At 54.0% G+C, this 7,296-nt stretch overlaps 5 non-coding genes across 5 annotated transcripts; all 5 read left to right on the top strand.

Moving 5' to 3' along the window:
• The first annotated feature begins 482 nt into the window (after nucleotides 1-482).
• trnam-cau (transfer RNA methionine (anticodon CAU)) lies at nucleotides 483-555 on the top strand. Its single transcript has one exon. It is a non-coding gene; the product is annotated as a tRNA-Met (tRNA).
• Nucleotides 556-1,730: 1,175 nt separating this feature from the next.
• On the top strand, nucleotides 1,731-1,803 carry trnam-cau (transfer RNA methionine (anticodon CAU)). The gene has a single exon. It is a non-coding gene; the product is annotated as a tRNA-Met (tRNA).
• A 1,175-nt stretch (nucleotides 1,804-2,978) lies between these two features.
• trnam-cau (transfer RNA methionine (anticodon CAU)) lies at nucleotides 2,979-3,051 on the top strand. The gene has a single exon. It is a non-coding gene; the product is annotated as a tRNA-Met (tRNA).
• A 2,433-nt stretch (nucleotides 3,052-5,484) lies between these two features.
• On the top strand, nucleotides 5,485-5,557 carry trnam-cau (transfer RNA methionine (anticodon CAU)). Its single transcript has one exon. It is a non-coding gene; the product is annotated as a tRNA-Met (tRNA).
• Nucleotides 5,558-6,732: 1,175 nt separating this feature from the next.
• trnam-cau (transfer RNA methionine (anticodon CAU)) lies at nucleotides 6,733-6,805 on the top strand. The gene has a single exon. It is a non-coding gene; the product is annotated as a tRNA-Met (tRNA).
• Nucleotides 6,806-7,296: the final 491 nt, after the last annotated feature.

The following is a 7,296-nucleotide window of genomic DNA, read 5'->3' as shown; positions in this document are numbered from 1 at the left end:
GTCCTGTGCCTTAGCAGCAACATGTAAACTAGCGTGAAGTTAAGAGCACTGCCTTGAGCTAAAATATCCTTACCGCTCACTTACTGCACAAGAACGCCCGCTCCTTCAAGCCGGAGTCGAACCAGCGACCTAACGACGACTTTGCTTTGCTTTTTTTCCACTGCAGTCCTCCGCTCTACCACCTGAAAATCGAAGGGAAGCGGCAAAGGTGTCTCGCTTTGGTGATTGTCCGCCGTGCGCCTTTTGACGCTCCCGGCCTGGTGTACCTGCTGATGCCGCAGTGTTGTGGGACTGTGAGTTGCCAGCTGCTCTATACAGGCTGGGCCAGTGGCGCAATGGATAACGCGTCTGACTACGGATCAGAAGATTGTCGGTTCGACTCCTACCTGGCTCGAACTTTTTTACGCACTTTGCATTATGGCGCTAGATGCCTCGCAAGCGCACCTACTTGGTCATGCTGCCCAGCAGTTTGCATGGCAAGTGCCTTCTTAGCGCAGTAGGCAGCGCGTCAGTCTCATAATCTGAAGGTCCTGAGTTCGATCCTCAGAGAAGGCATTGATACTTGCAAAGCTTTTTTATCCCTCATCTCAGCTTTCCATTTTTGCTGCACAAGACTATCGACAAGACTTGCTGCTACGGCACACTAAAGGATTTGATGTCCCTTGGCCCCTCTGTACCTCAGCGTGTGGAGACCCTTCGGAAGTACACGGGTTCACCGACAGCTGACACCACTGTTGTGTTTGAGCCATTGCCCCGAGCCAAAAGAGGCGTGGAGAATGCGGGCATCAAGCCCGCTACCTCTCACATGCAAAGCGAGCGCTCTACCATTTGAGCTAATTCCCCAGCTGCTTCTTGCAATTGCACCAAGTTTGCTTCTCAGTAGCTCCTTAGCACTCGCCTCTGAGCTGCTGCGCCACCAGCAGGGATCTCCTGCTTCGGGTTAGCCCGCTCCCTGATCTCTTTCAACGCTTTGCTCCAATCGGCGTTACCGAGCAACGGCAGGGCGGGAAATCAGACAAATGGGGAAAGAAGCCGAGAAAGAGCCCGATCCGGCGGAAGGGAAGCGAGGTGACCGGAAAGTAGCAGCCGCCACGAGCGTGAGGGAGCAGCCGAGAGCCCTGTCTGACTGATAGACGACTTCTTTTGCCTGAGGTTTTGCCTGAAAGAGAGTGCTGGGTGTTTTGGTGCGTTGCTGCTCAAAGGCACTTCCTGCTGGTGTGCAGATGCAACTGCTCAAGCAATGGAGGTGTCCTGTGCCTTAGCAGCAACATGTAAACTAGCGTCAAGTTAAGAGCACTGCCTTGAGCTAAAATATCCTTACCGCTCACTTACTGCACAAGAACGCCCGCTCCTTCAAGCCGGAGTCGAACCAGCGACCTAACGACGACTTTGCTTTGCTTTTTTTCCACTGCAGTCCTCCGCTCTACCACCTGAAAATCGAAGGGAAGCGGCAAAGGTGTCTCGCTTTGGTGATTGTCCGCCGTGCGCCTTTTGACGCTCCCGGCCTGGTGTACCTGCTGATGCCGCAGTGTTGTGGGACTGTGAGTTGCCAGCTGCTCTGTACAGGCTGGGCCAGTGGCGCAATGGATAACGCGTCTGACTACGGATCAGAAGATTGTAGGTTTGACTCCTCCCTGGCTTGAACTTTTTTACGCACTTTGCATTATGGCGCTAGATGCCTCGCAAGCGCACCTACTTGGTCATGCTGCCCAGCAGTTTGCATGGCAAGTGCCTTCTTAGCGCAGTAGGCAGCGCGTCAGTCTCATAATCTGAAGGTCCTGAGTTCGATCCTCAGAGAAGGCATTGATACTTGCAAAGCTTTTTTATCCCTCATCTCAGCTTTCCATTTTTGCTGCACAAGACTATCGACAAGACTTGCTGCTACGGCACACTAAAGGATTTGAAGTCCCTTGGCCCCTCTGTACCTCAGCGTGTGGAGACCCTTCGGAAGTACACGGGTTCACCGACAGCTGACACCACTGTTGTGTTTGAGCCATTGCCCCGAGCCAAAAGAGGCGTGGAGAATGCGGGCATCAAGCCCGCTACCTCTCACATGCAAAGCGAGCGCTCTACCATTTGAGCTAATTCCCCAGCTGCTTCTTGCAATTGCACCAAGTTTGTTTCTCAGTAGCTCCTTAGCACTCGCCTCTGAGCTGCTGCGCCACCAGCAGGGATCTCCTGCTTTGGGTTAGCCCGCTCCCTGATCTCTTTCAACGCTTTGCTCCAATCGGCGTTACCGAGCAACGGCAGGGCGGGAAATCAGACAAATGGGGAAAGAAGCCGAGAAAGAGCCCGATCCGGCGGAAGGGAAGCGAGGTGACCGGAAAGTAGCAGCCGCCACGAGCGTGAGGGAGCAGCCGAGAGCCCTGTCTGACTGATAGACGACTTCTTTTGCCTGAGGTTTTCCCTGAAAGAGAGTGCTGGGTGTTTTGGTGCGTTGCTGCTCAAAGGCACTTCCTGCTGGTGTGCAGATGCAACTGCTCAAGCAATGGAGGTGTCCTGTGCCTTCGCAGCAACAAGTAAACTAGCGTCAAGTTAAGAGCACTGCCTTGAGCTAACAGCTCCTTACCGCTCACTTACTGCACAAGAACGCCCGCTCCTTCAAGCCGGAGTCGAACCAGCGACCTAACGACGACTTTGCTTTGCTTTTTTTCCACTGCAGTCCTCCGCTCTACCACCTGAAAATCGAAGGGAAGCGGCAAAGGTGTCTCGCTTTGGTGATTGTCCGCCGTGCGCCTTTTGACGCTCCCGGCCTGGTGTACCTGCTGCTGCCGCAGTGTTGTGGGACTGTGAGTTGCCAGCTGCTCTGGACAGGCTGGGCCAGTGGCGCAATGGATAACGCGTCTGACTACGGATCAGAAGATTGTAGGTTTGACTCCTACCTGGCTCGAACTTTTTTACGCACTTTGCATTATGGCGCTCGATGCCTCGCAAACGCACCTACTTGGTCATGCTGCCCAGCAGTTTGCATGGCAAGTGCCTTCTTAGCGCAGTAGGCAGCGCGTCAGTCTCATAATCTGAAGGTCCTGAGTTCGATCCTCAGAGAAGGCATTGATACTTGCAAAGCTTTTTTATCCCTCATCTCAGCTTTCCATTTTTGCTGCACAAGACTATCGACAAGACTTGCTGCTACGGCACACTAAAGGATTTGATGTCCCTTGGCCCCTCTGTACCTCAGCGTGTGGAGACCCTTCGGAAGTACACGGGTTCACCGACAGCTGACACCACTGTTGTGTTTGAGCCATTGCCCCGAGCCAAAAGAGGCGTGGAGAATGCGGGCAAATGCGGGCATCAAGCCCGCTACCTCTCACATGCAAAGCGAGCGCTCTACCATTTGAGCTAATTCCCCAGCTGCTTCTTGCAATTGCACCAAGTTTGCTTCTCAGTAGCTCCTTAGCACTCGCCTCTGAGCTGCTGCGCCACCAGCAGGGATCTCCTGCTTTGGGTTAGCCCGCTCCCTGATCTCTTTCAACGCTTTGCTCCAATCGGCGTTACCGAGCAACGGCAGGGCGGGAAATCAGACAAATGGGGAAAGAAGCCGAGAAAGAGCCCGATCCGGCGGAAGGGAAGCGAGGTGACCGGAAAGTAGCAGCCGCCACGAGCGTGAGGGAGCAGCCGAGAGCCCTGTCTGACTGATAGACGACTTCTTTTGCCTGAGGTTTTGCCTGAAAGAGAGTGCTGGGTGTTTTGGTGCGTTGCTGCTCAAAGGCACTTCCTGCTGGTGTGCAGATGCAACTGCTCAAGCAATGGAGGTGTCCTGTGCCTTAGCAGCAACATGTAAACTAGCGTGAAGTTAAGAGCACTGCCTTGAGCTAAAATATCCTTACCGCTCACTTACTGCACAAGAACGCCCGCTCCTTCAAGCCGGAGTCGAACCAGCGACCTAACGACGACTTTGCTTTGCTTTTTTTCCACTGCAGTCCTCCGCTCTACCACCTGAAAATCGAAGGGAAGCGGCAAAGGTGTCTCGCTTTGGTGATTGTCCGCCGTGCGCCTTTTGACGCTCCCGGCCTGGTGTACCTGCTGATGCCGCAGTGTTGTGGGACTGTGAGTTGCCAGCTGCTCTATACAGGCTGGGCCAGTGGCGCAATGGATAACGCGTCTGACTACGGATCAGAAGATTGTCGGTTCGACTCCTACCTGGCTCGAACTTTTTTACGCACTTTGCATTATGGCGCTAGATGCCTCGCAAGCGCACCTACTTGGTCATGCTGCCCAGCAGTTTGCATGGCAAGTGCCTTCTTAGCGCAGTAGGCAGCGCGTCAGTCTCATAATCGGAAGGTCCTGAGTTCGATCCTCAGAGAAGGCATTGATACTTGCAAAGCTTTTTTATCCCTCATCTCAGCTTTCCATTTTTGCTGCACAAGACTATCGACAAGACTTGCTGCTACGGCACACTAAAGGATTTGATGTCCCTTGGCCCCTCTGTACCTCAGCGTGTGGAGACCCTTCGGAAGTACACGGGTTCACCGACAGCTGACACCACTGTTGTGTTTGAGCCATTGCCCCGAGCCAAAAGAGGCGTGGAGAATGCGGGCATCAAGCCCGCTACCTCTCACATGCAAAGCGAGCGCTCTACCATTTGAGCTAATTCCCCAGCTGCTTCTTGCAATTGCACCAAGTTTGCTTCTCAGTAGCTCCTTAGCACTCGCCTCTGAGCTGCTGCGCCACCAGCAGGGATCTCCTGCTTCGGGTTAGCCCGCTCCCTGATCTCTTTCAACGCTTTGCTCCAATCGGCGTTACCGAGCAACGGCAGGGCGGGAAATCAGACAAATGGGGAAAGAAGCCGAGAAAGAGCCCGATCCGGCGGAAGGGAAGCGAGGTGACCGGAAAGTAGCAGCCGCCACGAGCGTGAGGGAGCAGCCGAGAGCCCTGTCTGACTGATAGACGACTTCTTTTGCCTGAGGTTTTGCCTGAAAGAGAGTGCTGGGTGTTTTGGTGCGTTGCTGCTCAAAGGCACTTCCTGCTGGTGTGCAGATGCAACTGCTCAAGCAATGGAGGTGTCCTGTGCCTTAGCAGCAACATGTAAACTAGCGTCAAGTTAAGAGCACTGCCTTGAGCTAAAATATCCTTACCGCTCACTTACTGCACAAGAACGCCCGCTCCTTCAAGCCGGAGTCGAACCAGCGACCTAACGACGACTTTGCTTTGCTTTTTTTCCACTGCAGTCCTCCGCTCTACCACCTGAAAATCGAAGGGAAGCGGCAAAGGTGTCTCGCTTTGGTGATTGTCCGCCGTGCGCCTTTTGACGCTCCCGGCCTGGTGTACCTGCTGATGCCGCAGTGTTGTGGGACTGTGAGTTGCCAGCTGCTCTGTACAGGCTGGGCCAGTGGCGCAATGGATAACGCGTCTGACTACGGATCAGAAGATTGTAGGTTTGACTCCTCCCTGGCTTGAACTTTTTTACGCACTTTGCATTATGGCGCTAGATGCCTCGCAAGCGCACCTACTTGGTCATGCTGCCCAGCAGTTTGCATGGCAAGTGCCTTCTTAGCGCAGTAGGCAGCGCGTCAGTCTCATAATCTGAAGGTCCTGAGTTCGATCCTCAGAGAAGGCATTGATACTTGCAAAGCTTTTTTATCCCTCATCTCAGCTTTCCATTTTTGCTGCACAAGACTATCGACAAGACTTGCTGCTACGGCACACTAAAGGATTTGAAGTCCCTTGGCCCCTCTGTACCTCAGCGTGTGGAGACCCTTCGGAAGTACACGGGTTCACCGACAGCTGACACCACTGTTGTGTTTGAGCCATTGCCCCGAGCCAAAAGAGGCGTGGAGAATGCGGGCATCAAGCCCGCTACCTCTCACATGCAAAGCGAGCGCTCTACCATTTGAGCTAATTCCCCAGCTGCTTCTTGCAATTGCACCAAGTTTGTTTCTCAGTAGCTCCTTAGCACTCGCCTCTGAGCTGCTGCGCCACCAGCAGGGATCTCCTGCTTTGGGTTAGCCCGCTCCCTGATCTCTTTCAACGCTTTGCTCCAATCGGCGTTACCGAGCAACGGCAGGGCGGGAAATCAGACAAATGGGGAAAGAAGCCGAGAAAGAGCCCGATCCGGCGGAAGGGAAGCGAGGTGACCGGAAAGTAGCAGCCGCCACGAGCGTGAGGGAGCAGCCGAGAGCCCTGTCTGACTGATAGACGACTTCTTTTGCCTGAGGTTTTCCCTGAAAGAGAGTGCTGGGTGTTTTGGTGCGTTGCTGCTCAAAGGCACTTCCTGCTGGTGTGCAGATGCAACTGCTCAAGCAATGGAGGTGTCCTGTGCCTTCGCAGCAACAAGTAAACTAGCGTCAAGTTAAGAGCACTGCCTTGAGCTAACAGCTCCTTACCGCTCACTTACTGCACAAGAACGCCCGCTCCTTCAAGCCGGAGTCGAACCAGCGACCTAACGACGACTTTGCTTTGCTTTTTTTCCACTGCAGTCCTCCGCTCTACCACCTGAAAATCGAAGGGAAGCGGCAAAGGTGTCTCGCTTTGGTGATTGTCCGCCGTGCGCCTTTTGACGCTCCCGGCCTGGTGTACCTGCTGCTGCCGCAGTGTTGTGGGACTGTGAGTTGCCAGCTGCTCTGGACAGGCTGGGCCAGTGGCGCAATGGATAACGCGTCTGACTACGGATCAGAAGATTGTAGGTTTGACTCCTACCTGGCTCGAACTTTTTTACGCACTTTGCATTATGGCGCTCGATGCCTCGCAAACGCACCTACTTGGTCATGCTGCCCAGCAGTTTGCATGGCAAGTGCCTTCTTAGCGCAGTAGGCAGCGCGTCAGTCTCATAATCTGAAGGTCCTGAGTTCGATCCTCAGAGAAGGCATTGATACTTGCAAAGCTTTTTTATCCCTCATCTCAGCTTTCCATTTTTGCTGCACAAGACTATCGACAAGACTTGCTGCTACGGCACACTAAAGGATTTGATGTCCCTTGGCCCCTCTGTACCTCAGCGTGTGGAGACCCTTCGGAAGTACACGGGTTCACCGACAGCTGACACCACTGTTGTGTTTGAGCCATTGCCCCGAGCCAAAAGAGGCGTGGAGAATGCGGGCAAATGCGGGCATCAAGCCCGCTACCTCTCACATGCAAAGCGAGCGCTCTACCATTTGAGCTAATTCCCCAGCTGCTTCTTGCAATTGCACCAAGTTTGCTTCTCAGTAGCTCCTTAGCACTCGCCTCTGAGCTGCTGCGCCACCAGCAGGGATCTCCTGCTTTGGGTTAGCCCGCTCCCTGATCTCTTTCAACGCTTTGCTCCAATCGGCGTTACCGAGCAACGGCAGGGCGGGAAATCAGACAAATGGGGAAAGAAGCCGA

Source organism: Somniosus microcephalus, unplaced genomic scaffold, assembly GCF_052327205.1.
Source record: "Somniosus microcephalus isolate GS21.2 unplaced genomic scaffold, FLI_Smic_1.0 scaffold63, whole genome shotgun sequence".
Classification (NCBI taxonomy): Eukaryota; Metazoa; Chordata; class Chondrichthyes; order Squaliformes; family Somniosidae; genus Somniosus; species Somniosus microcephalus.
Note: the sequence above shows the minus strand (reverse complement) of the source record. Positions and strands in the feature narration are given on the sequence as shown.